Genomic DNA, 12,316 nt, shown 5'->3' on the forward strand with positions numbered 1-12,316 from the left:
CCAGCTACTCGGAAGGCTGAGGTGGGAGAAAAGCTTGGGGCTGGGAGTCAAGGCTGCAGACACTTGTGATCGCCACTGCACTCTAGCCTGGGTGACAGAGCAAGACCCTGCCTCAAAAAACAAAAAACAAAAAAAGCAAACAAACAAAGACAGAAGCACACACAAGCTTCGGCCACGCACACACAGGGTCAGGATCGTCAATACCACTGTCTTCCACCTGCACCTCTTGTCCCACGGGAAAGTCTTCAGGGGCAATAACAGGCACGGAGCTGTCATCTGCTGTGACAACAATGCCTTCTTCTGGAATTCCTCCTGAAGAACTTGCCTGAGGCTGCTTCACAGTTAATTTTTTTTTTTAATAAGTGGGAGTACACTCTAAAATAATGTGTAAGATTATAGTACAGTAAAAGTATAAAGTATTAAAAGCATGGTACAGTAAATATGAAAACCAATAACATAGCCATTTATTATCATTACCAAGTATTATGTACTGCACACAATTGTATGTTCTATGCTTTTATGTGACTGGCAGTGCCACAGGTTTCTTTACACCAGCATCACCACAAACACGTAAAGAATGTGTTGCACTATGACATTCCAACAGCTACAATGTCACTGGGTGACAGGAGTTTTTCAGCTCCATTATAATCTTATGGAACCACATGGTTATGAGGCACTGACTATATACAGTTCAACAAACATAAATTAAATGCCTACTGTGTGCCAAACACTGCACTCCCAGGTGCTGAGAGGCAGAGTACCTACCTTAAGACACTTTCATCTGTGCCATGTCACACAGACAGCCTGGCAGAAGTCAGTACGTTGCACAGAAGGCAAGCCAGCTTGCAGGTGGATGGGTTGGGGAGTGGGGGAGTGGCCAGGAGGGGCGGCTCTGCAGGAGTTGTTTAGAAATCAAATCAATCCACTTTTTTTTTTTTTTTTTTTTTTTTGAGATGGAGTCTCATTCTGTTGCCCAGGCTGGAGTGCAGTGGCATGATCACGGCTCACTGCAACCTTCACCTCCCACATTCAAGCAATTCTCTGTCTCAGCCTCCTGAGTAACTGGGATTACAGGCACCCGCCATCACACCTGGTTAATTTTTGTTTTTTTAGTAGAGACGGGGTTTCACTATGTTGGCCAAGCTAGTCTCAAACTCTTGACCTCAAGTGATTCTCCTGTCTTGGCTTCTCAAAGTGCTGGGATTACAGGTGTGAGCCACCACATCTGACCCTAAAATCAACCTACTTTAAAATGCCAAAAAATAAATCTTAAGAAGTCATCTCTAATTCCAAAATGAAGAAAGCCAGGTGATATGTGCTTATAAAGTTATCATAACACGTACGCAATTCTGTGGTCACTTTTTTCCATCTAATTATTTAATAGACACTTCGCCAGGTATTTGCAGCTAGTCTTGACCATGTTAACCATAGCAAATATCCCACTTGAATCGACATACATTTAGCCGTTACCCTTTTGGTGATCTTTTAGGTCGTTTCTTGTTATTTGCTTTACAAATAAAAATGGTTTTGAAACTTTTGACTGTGGTTATAATCTTTTTTGTTTTTCTTATATTATTCCTTGAGATAAATTCTCAGGAGTGAAATTACCGGATCGAAAATTATGACATTTTCCCAGCTATTCTGGAGGCTGAGGTGGGAGGATTGCTTGAGCCTGGGAAGTTGAGGCTGCAGTAAGCCATGATTGTACCACTGCACTCCAGCCTGAGTGATAGAATGAGACCTCATCTCAAAAAAAAAAAAAAAAAAAAAAATGACATCGTAATGACGTTAGATACACATCCTTCAAAAGATGGTCACATTTTTTTTTTCCAGGAGCACGTGCACTTTATTGAACCACTGTAGAAAAGTGTGTGAGGGTAAAGGGTTAATACAGGATGGGCTGGGGGCAGGGCGAGGGATAGAATCTGGATACCAGGGAGACAGACAGGTCACAGGCAGAGCCCCTGGCCCGGGTGATTCCTCTGGATCTACCGATAGGCTTGCAGAATCAGGATTGGGATGATGATCATCAGAATGGTCATGATGATGCCCAAAATCAGGGCCCAGATGTTCAGGCACTTGACGGTGGAGGCGTAGGCCTGGGTCCCGGTCAGGTCGCCAACCATCTTCCTGTCCCTAGACTTCACGGAGTAGGCGAACGCTATGAAGCCCAGGCAGCAGGAGTTCATGAAGAGGGTGTTGAACAGGGACCAGACGACATGGTCAGGCACGGAGGTCTCGCTTCGGATGTGGATCACAGTGGATGTTGGGGGTGCAGGGTTGTGGGGCACCCCCAGCGCAGCCACCTCATGCTCCTCCTTCAGCATCTCATAGTTTGGGGGACGGTCGGTGCTGGCGGGAGTGAAGAAGTTTTGGACAGTGTGGTTCATGGTGTCCGGGAAGACCGGCCGTGGTGGGGTTGCTGGGATCAAGATGGTCACATTTTTTAAAAATCTTCACGTTTATAAAAAATCACATTTAGGCCTCATGCAGTGACTCACACCTATAAACCCAACACTTTGGGAGGCCCAGGTGGGAGGATCACTTGAGCACAGTAGTTCAAGACTAGCCTGGGTAACATAGTGAGACCCCATTTCTACAAAAAATAAAATAATTAGCCAGAGATAGTGGTGTGTGTCTGTACTCAGGAGGCTGAGGTGAGAGGATCACTTGAGCTCAGGAGGTCAAAGCTGCAGTGATCCATGATCATGCCACTGCACTCCAGCCTGGCTGACAGAGCAAGAGCTTGTCTCAAAAAATAAAATAAAAAATGAAAGTTACATTTATGCACCATTTACTATGAGCCATGCTGTCCTAAGTGCTTTGCACACATTAGCTCAATCAATACTCATAACAGCTTTGCACTATTATAATCCGTTCTTTTTTTTAATATAGGTTTTTTTGCAGGAATTGTATCTTAGTATGTTGCTCAGGCTTATCTCAAACTCCTGGCCTCAAGCGATCCTCCTGCCCCAGCCTCCCAAAGTGGTGGGATTACAGGTGTGAGCCACCACACTTGGCCTTTAATCCCATTTTACAGATGAAGAAATTGAGGGCTAGAGAAGTAAAATAACTGGCTCAAGGCCACGTTCCTGGCAAGCCACAGAGCCAGGGTTCAGACCCAAGCAATCTGGCTCCACAGTCTCTGCTCAAGTGGTGGCCTCTGGTGCCAATAGCAAAAGACAAGTCCTCTTGGAACCTCAGCAGCTCTGGCCTTTCCCCACCCTTGGTCACTTTTACCAATAAGAGTACTGTTATGTCAGGCCGAGGCAGGTGGATCACGAGGTCAAGAGATCGAGACAATCCTGGTCAACATGGTGAAACCCCGTCTCTACTAAAAATGCAAAAAATTAGCTGGGCATGGTGGCGTGTGCCTGTAATCCCAGCTACTCAGGAGGCTGAGGCAGGAGAATTGCCTGAACCCAGGAGGCGGAGGTTGCGGTAAGCCTAGATCGCGCCATTGCACTCCAGCCTGGGTCACAAGAGCGAAACTCCGTCTCAAAAAAAAAGGAGTACTGTTATGTCATTACTGTCCTCTTTGATACATCTTCAAATAGATGGCGAGGGCCACCGAACGTTTCTCTGCTCATTTGATACTTGTAATTTAGCCTCTCCTGTTTTAAAATTAGGAATAAGGACGACCTCACTAACACAATAATGAAAAGACATTTGAAATTCATATGGTGGCCAGGTGAGGATGGAGGGAGGAATAGGAATGGGTGAAGAAAGAGGAAGCAAAAAGGAGATGGAGCTCTTCAGAAGATTTTCAGGAAAAGGGAGAATATAAAACATTCCAAGCACCAGACTAGCCATCCATTATTTCACTGAGCGTTGAAAAGATAAATGACTTCGATAGAACTCCCCTCTGGCTACTTGGGCAGAAAGCTGTAATTTCGTTTGAAATTTTAATGCTGTAGCTAATTCACTGTTTGTAATTATTTCATTGTGTTTTCCCAAACACTTCAGAGGCTCAGACCAGGCAGGGCAACCACAGGGAAAACTGAGTGAGCGCCACCGTAAGCACCTGGAGTTTTCAGCCAGAAGAAAGTAAGCACCAAGTGAGACTGGGTCTGTGGACATCCTAATCCCATGAGACCCACGCAGTGCAGATACCATGGACCACGGCCAGGACTTAGCAATGGGGCCAGGGATATCATCCAGTCCAATTCATTTATTTTTCAGTTGCAGGTTCAAAGGCCCTTGAGGAGAATTATTCCAGAACATCAGGAAAAGCAAAACCTGTGTATGAACTCCTTCGTGTCAATCACAGTCACTTTTCCTACCGTCGGCTTTCTGTGAATTGATGGAGAAAATCTCACAACTGCAAGACTTGCTGCTGCCATAAAGCCCTCCCTGTCCAACCTCATCTGGGCCCTCAAAAGCCTTTTACTAGTCCTGGGTCAGCTCGCCGCGTCTATTCTAAATCTTCTCCCACCCATATCCCACTCCCTTCCTCTCCAAAGTTGACTGCACTTCCTTGCCGAGGCGAGGTGGCTCACGCCTGTAATCCCAGCACTTTGGGAGGCCAAGGTGGGTGGATCACCTGAGGTCAGGAGTTCGAGACCAGCCTGACCAACATGGTGAAACCTCATCTCCACTAAAAACACAAAAATTAGCTGGGCATGGTGGCACATGCCTGTGATCCCTGCTACTTGGGAGGCTGAGGCAAGAGAATCGCTTGAACCTGGGAGGCGGAGTTTGCAGTGAGCTGAGGTCACACCATTGCACCCCAGCCTGGGTGACGAGTGAAATTCCATCTCAAACAAAACAAAACAAAAACAAAGTCTACTGCACTTCCTAGTAGGGCCCCGTTGCCCTCCTCCAGTCCTTACTTCCAGTCTCAAGAATGAGTTGTTCCTGACCCAGTGATATAACCCCTCCCACCTTCACTAAACAAGGAAGGTCAAGCAGGTGTTAGCTCTTATGCCCACTCCAGTTAATTGACTGGGACACAAGCTAGGAAGCACATGGAAAAGGATTCCAAGGTTGTGCTGATTGCTTAGGACGGAGAGTGGTTCCATGTTTTTCCCGTGACTTTCATCATACTAAACCCAGTGGCCACATTTTTGTCCTTATCTTATTTTGTCCTCTGGTTGTGACATGGTGGACGGCCCTTCGTTCCATTAGCTGCCAAGATCCATCCCTTCCCGTTCTCTCCTTCCTACGCCTGTTGCTTTTCAACCTCATTTTTGGGCATTCCTCTGCACCTCCGCCTTTGGGGTCCACAGCTCTGTGTATTCCACACATTGTTCCTACAGAGTTTCCGTTTGGGCTTCTCTCCGTGCCTTAACCACCACCTACATGCTGACTGCTCCCAGATCTGTATGACCAACCCTAACCTCTGGCTCAAGCTTCAAGGTCATGAGTCCAAATGCCCACTGAGCATTTCTGCCTGGATGTCCCATAGGCATCTCAAACTCAGCATGTCCAAAATGGAACTCTTTATCCCAACCTCTGGTGCTGCCTTCCACTCTCCTTTCTGTTCCTTGCCCTAGTTAATGACCCCACGATACATCCAATTAAACCCAAGCAGAAACCAGGGTGGCAGCCCATGCGCTGTCTTCTCCCTCACCTCCTGCACCTGGTAGGTTGCCAGATCCGATCAGCTTCACCTCCTAAACATTTCTGAAATCTGCTTTCTCCTGGATAACTCTACACTGACCTAGTTTAGGCCCTGCAGATAGTCTCATCTCGTCACTGTCCAAGTCACACTTCATATTTTTAGGATGGTCTGTTTAAATTGCCAATCTAATCATGTAACTTAAAACTCTTCAGTGGGTCCCCTGAAAAAAAAAAAAAAAAAAAACAACTCTCCATCCCCCCAGTGATGATAATTTATACGTACTATAACATCATTTAAATAGATATAGACATAAAAGTAGGTATAAATATATATTTATGGCACATAAAACTATAAAAGCAATGGCAATTTACCAATTAAATAGAAACGAAACTATAAAGCCAATACATTTTAAAATAAAAACGTGGCTTTATTGTGACAGATGATGTTTGCTGAAACTAATTGCTGCCCAAAACGTGATGTGGAATGGAGAGCTCCAGCGCAGGGTCTCCGGAGTTTGGGACGCTGTGCAATGGCTCACTTCTCCCACCACTTTTCTCTATTGGAACTTGTGCTAACCCTTGGTTCGTTCAGCCTGCTGGGAGGACATTTGGCCTCCTCCAGGCGCAAAGGCATTATTTACATATTAAGTCCTCCTCTGTTCTTTTCTCATTAGCTGAGACAATTAAAGCAGCACTACTTGGTGCCAACTGATCACAAACACAAAGACGAATGCAGACACTGAAATCATTTGGCAGTATAGGTTATAAATTGCCACCCAGATAATCCAAACCATAATCATCTCATTTGTTTTTCATATTGTCATTAAAAGTAAGCCACAAAAGTTAACGTTTTCCTAGAAATTCCATGGACTTCAGATAAGACCTAAAGAACCAAGTCCAGGCCGGGCGCGGTGGCTCAAGCCTGTAATCCCAGCACTTTGGGAGGCCGAGGTGGGTGGATTACAAGGTCAAGAGATTGAGACCATCCTGGCCAACATGGTGAAACCCCGTCTCTACTAAAAATACCAAAAAAAAAAAAAAAATTAGCCAGGCGTGGTGGCACGCGCCTGTGGTCCCAGCTGCTTGGGAGGCTGAGGCGAAAGAATCGCTCGAACCTAGGGGGCGGAGGTTGCAATGAGCCGAGATTGCACCACTGCACTCCAGCCTGGCAACAGAGCAAGAATCCGTCTCAAAAAAAAAGAACCAAGTCCATGGTCTGTATAACGTGGGATCCAGGAGCTCCTCACTGGACCCCATGCACACGACACTCACAGAGACACTTCTGCAGCCACTTCCCACCACCCACTTGACACGCTGGTGGTACCAAATCCCTTGTGCCTCTGTGCTTGGATGCCTGCTCATCCCTCTGACTGGCAGGCCCTGCCTGCCCTCTTCTTAGGCTAACTCCTCCTTATCCTTTAGAGTTTTGCTCAGAAACTCATCTTGACCCCATGGGCAGGGTCAACTGCCTTTCCTCTGTGCCTAGCTTTATCATAGCACTGACTGCATCGTGTGCAAACAATCCTGGAATGTAAGCTGCCCCAGGGCAGGGACCAGGCCCAAAGAAGCTCTACAGCGCTGTCTCCTAGACAAGGTCTGGCATATGGCAGCGTGCAGCAAGGGCTGCTGAACTAGAATCCCGGCTTCATGCTGTACTGGAGAGAAACTCCCCCAGTGGCTGGGCTGTAGAACTTGCTTTGATGACCATCTGTGATCTTACACATGTCATTTCATCACCTCCAGCCCCCAGCTGCCCCATCTATGAAACAGAGACGACACAGATATACTGGTACAGTTACAAAATTAGGAGGAAATTTGATGCAGCATGGCTTCAAGAGCAAACTATTGGAAGCAACTAAATATCCACCTTTGCTGTGCTAATTAAACAATGGTACATTCTTACAGTGGAACATTGCACACTATCAAAAAGAAAGAGGAAGCTCATTATATACTGATGTGGAATTACCCCTCAGGTTTGTCTTAAGAGAAAAAAATGGGAGCAGAAGAGTATGTGTGGGATGTTACTATTTGTCTAAGAAGGAGGGGCATAGATAGATAGATAGATAGATAGATAGATAGATAGATGCATGTTGAGTTGATTAGGTATTAAAATGTTTGAAAAGGACTGGGCATGGTGGCTCACACCTGTTATCCCTGCACTTTGGGAGGCCAAGGTGGGTAGATCACTTGAGGTCAGAAGTTCAAGACCAGCCTGGCCAACACAGTGAAACCCGGTATCTGCTAAAAATACAAAAAAAAAAAAAAAAAAAAAAAAATTAACCGGGCATGGTGGTGGGCGCCTGCAATCCCAGCTACTCTGGAGACTGAGGCAGGAAAATCGCTTGAACCGGGATGCGGAGGCTGCAGTGAAGCTCAGCCACATCACTGCACTCCAGCCCAGGTGACAGAGAGAGACTCCACCTGAAAAACAAAACAAATAAAATAAAATGTTTGAAGAGATAAACAAGAACAATAGAGGTTACCTACTGGGGAGAAGATGGATTCTCACTATATTGCCCAGGCTGGTTTGAACTCCTGGGCTCAAGTGATCCTCCCACTTCAGCCTCCCAAAATGCTGGGATTACAAGCATGAGTTGCTGTGCCTGTTTTATTTATTTATTTATTTATTTATTTATTTATTTATTTATTTATTTTTGAGACGGAGTCTTGCCCTGTCACTCAGGCTGTAGTGCAGTGGTGCAATCTCGGCTCACTGCAGCCTCTGCCTCCTGGGTTCAAGCGATTCTCCTGCCTCAGGCTACTCAGTAGCTGGGACTACAGGTGCACACCACCATGCCCAGCTAAATTTTTCTGTATTTTTTTAGTAGAGACAGTGTTTCACCATATTGGTCAGGCTGGTCTTGTCTTTATTTTTGAAGGACATGTTTGCAGAGTTAAAGGGTTCTAAGTTGACAGTTTTTTTTTTTCTCCTAATAGTTTTAAGATGTTGCTCCGCTGTCTTCCAATATGCATTTTTTACAATGAGAAATCAACTTTACGCTCTAACTCGATTTTTCTGTATGTAATGTATGTTTTTTTCCCTCTGCTTCCTTCAAAATCTTTTTATCACTTGTTTTAAACAATTGGATTATGATGTTCTTGATGTAGTTTCTTGTGCTTGGGGTTCATTGAGTTTCTTGGTTCTGTGGGTTATAGTTTTCATGAAATTTTGAAAATTTTTGTTATGTATTCAGATATTTTTGTCTGTTTCTCTCATCTTGTTCTTCTCCTTTGGAAATTAATTTATGTATAATAGGACACTTGAAGTATCTCACAGCTCACTGAATCTCTTTTTTCAGTCTTTTTTTTCTCTTTATGTTTCATTTTATATGTTTCTATTGCTATTCTGTAAACTCATTAATCTTTTCTTCTGCTGTATCTAATTTGCTTTTAATTCTAGCCAGTGTATTTTTCATTTAAAACATTATAGTTTTCATTCCAAGAAGTTCAATTAGGTTCTTTTTTTTTTTTTTTTTTTTTGGGACGGAGTTTCGCTCTTGTTACCCAGGCTGGAGTGCAATGGCGCGATCTCGGCTCACTGCAACCTCCGCCTCCTGGGTTCAGGCAATTCTCCTGCCTCAGCCTCCTGAGTAGTTGGGATTACAGGTATGTGACACCATGCCCAGCTACTTTTTTTTGTATTTTTAGTAGAGACGGGGTTTCACCATGTTGACTAGGATGGTCTCGATCTCTTGACCTCGTGATCCACCCGCCTCGGCCTCCCGAAGTGCTGGGATTACAGGCTTGAGCCACCGCGCCCAGCCTCAATTAGGTTCTTTTTACACTTTCTTGTATGTCTATGCTTAACATGCTCAGTCTTTCCTTTAGCATCTTGAGTGTGTGTAATACAGTTATAGTAATTATTTGTGGGTACTAATTCTATCACATGTATTATTTCTGGGTCAGTTTCAATTGATTGATATTTTTCCCCATGGTAGGCAATAATTTCCTTTGCATGCCTGGCAATTCTTTATTGAATACCAGCCATTGTGTTGGTAACAGATACTCAGTGCCACAAAGAAAAATCAGCGCTGAGACAAAGGGTCTCTCAGCAAGCAATTTTTGCTTCCTGGACTGCAGGAAGAGTACTTCCATTAGCCATCTTGCCACAGGAGTACAACAAACAAAGGAAAAGCAGACGTATTTATCCCTTACGCATTTGGGGTCATCCTTACTGCCATGTCTGATCTCCATTGGCAGAGCCAGACCTCGCGCAATCTAAACTAAAACCCGATTGGCTAACAACTTAAAACTTTTCTGAACAGGTAAAGGCAATGGCAAGCTGGGACATGCCTGTGAGCACTTCCAACACAGATATCTTGGTTAAAGTACATGGACATAGAATGTACTACGTGCCTGTGAGCATGGCATGTCTAACAGCTACATAGGATAGGGCTTAACAAAGAGTTATTAGCACACTTATGATTTATTCTTTAACAAGAAAGGAAACTTTAAGAGGAACTTTTCTACCTCCCACACATTGCGAGTTTTATTTTGTTGGGTGCTAGATGTTTTTTACTTCCTATATATATTCTTGAATTTTGCCATAGAATGCAGTAAAGTTTCTTAGAAACAGTTTGAACCCTTCAGATTGTTTTTTTTAAACTTTGTTAGGTAAAACCAGGACTATATTTATTCTAAGGTTGATTTTTCACCCTCTTTATTGAGGCTAGACCTTTCTGTGTACTCTGCCTTACCTCATGAGTTATGAGATCTTTCACTCATAACAGACATTGTTCCTGGCCCTGCGTGAGTGTCAAATGTTATTCTCTCTTTTTTATTATTACTATTTTTTCGAGATGGAGTCTTGCTCTATCACCCAGGCTGAAGTATAATGGCACAATCTCAGCTCACTGCAACCTCTGCCTCCCTGGTTCAAGCAATTCTCATGCCTCAGCCTCCTGAGTAGCTGGAACTGCAAATGTACACCACAATGCCAGGCTAATTTTTGTATTTTTAGTAGAGATGAGTTTTCACCATGTTGGCCAGGCTGGTCTCGAACTCCTGACCTCAAGTGATCCACCCACCTCGGCTTCCCAAAGTGCAGGGATTACAGGTGTGGGCCACTGTGCCTGGCCAAGTGTTATTCTTTCTAATCCTTTCAGGAAGTTCTTTTCTCACCCTGAGGAAATTTCCTCACATACATTCATTGATCTAAATTCAGTTGAGTATTCATAAGAGACTGGCCCTGTGGAGATCTCCGGAGTCCCCTCTGTGCAGCAATCTCCTTTTTGATACTCCGGCCTGTGGGCTCCAGCCACCTTGCCCTCCTGGACTCCTGACTTTGACTCCTCAACTTGGAGAATACCACAGGACTCCACCTGAGTTCCCCCTTCCTCTGCCGTGGCCTGGAAACTGTCCAGGAAGTAAGCTGGAGCAAGTAGGGCTCCTGGCACTTGTGTTCCACTTCTCAGGAATCACTGTCTCGAGAACTATTGTTTCATATGTTTTGTCTATTTTTTTCATTGTTTCAGTTGAAACAAGTGAGTCCAGTCCCTATTACTCTATCTGGGCTAGAAAGAAAAATTCTGCTTGCCCTTTATTTTCAAACTTCAACCCCATTTCTGGACTTAAAATCTGAAAAATTTTCACACTAGTGAAATTAAGTTTTAAAGGAGGACTGTTCATGTTACCCTTTTAGGAGGGAGGCTCTTTAGTCTAATGATGAGCTCTTGAGCCCTCTGTCCGGATTTGATTCTTAGATCCTCCAAGATTTGAGTTTCAAGCTGTATGACCTTGGAAATGTTAACTAATTTGTCTATGCCTGCATCCACATTTTAAAGTAGTTAATAATGATAATGATAATGATAATAATAATAATACCTTGCCTATAGAGCTTCTGTGAAGACTAATTGAGTTAATACTTGTAATGTGCTTGTACAATGCCTAACACATAGCAGGTGATTATTACATCTGGCTATTTACATAAATGAAGAGTGCAAGCATTGTGTAATCAGATAAGCTTGGCTATTGTGGGATGCAGATTGGTAGGAAGTCATGAGAAATGAGGGTGGTAAAGGAGGATGAGCAGGGTGGAATAAAGTTTGGAAACTGGGCTAATTTTTGTTGAGATGGACCGATTTTTTCACCTAATTTTTGCTGACTGAACCAATCAGCCTGGGGAAAAAAATGTACAACAGAGCTGGGGGCGGTGACCCACACTTGTAATCCCAGCACTTTGGGAGGCCAAGCCTGGTGGACTGCTTGAGTCCAAGGGTTCAAGACCAGCCTGGGGACATAATGAGACCCCATCTCTACAAAAAGATGAAAAAATTAGCCAGGTGTGGTGGCACACACCTATAGTCCAGCTACTCCACAGCCATGATCATACCACTGCCCTCCAGACTGGCACAGAGACTGTCTCTAAAAAGGAAACCAGCCGGGCGCAGTGGCTCACGCCTGTAATCCCGGCACTTTGGGAGGCCGAGGCATGCGGATCATGAGGTCAAGAGATCAAGACTATGGTGAAACCCCCTCTCTACTAAAAAATACAAAAATTAGCTGGGCGTGGTGGCATGCACCTGTGGTCCCAGCTACTCAGGAGGCTGAGGCAGAAGAATTACTTGAATCCGGGAGGCAGAGGTTGCAGTGAGCCGAGATCTCACAATCTCGTCCCTAAGGGGCACATATTAAAAGAAGATGTTGTTTACTAATCAGTATCAAATTTGCAAAGCATTAGAAAAATTATCTAATGTGGACAAGAAGTATTTCATGAAATAGAAACTCTCATTGAATAAAGTAGAAACAGGTTTTT

At 44.3% G+C, this 12,316-nt stretch overlaps 1 pseudogene; it reads right to left on the reverse strand.

Moving 5' to 3' along the window:
- Window positions 1–1,927: 1,927 nt before the first annotated feature.
- Window positions 1,928–2,406, reverse strand: LOC101040174 (interferon-induced transmembrane protein 3 pseudogene; annotated as a pseudogene).
- Between the last annotated feature and the right edge of the window lie 9,910 nt (window positions 2,407–12,316).

This window comes from Saimiri boliviensis, chromosome 19, assembly GCF_048565385.1.
Source record: "Saimiri boliviensis isolate mSaiBol1 chromosome 19, mSaiBol1.pri, whole genome shotgun sequence".
Taxonomy (NCBI): Eukaryota; Metazoa; Chordata; class Mammalia; order Primates; family Cebidae; genus Saimiri; species Saimiri boliviensis.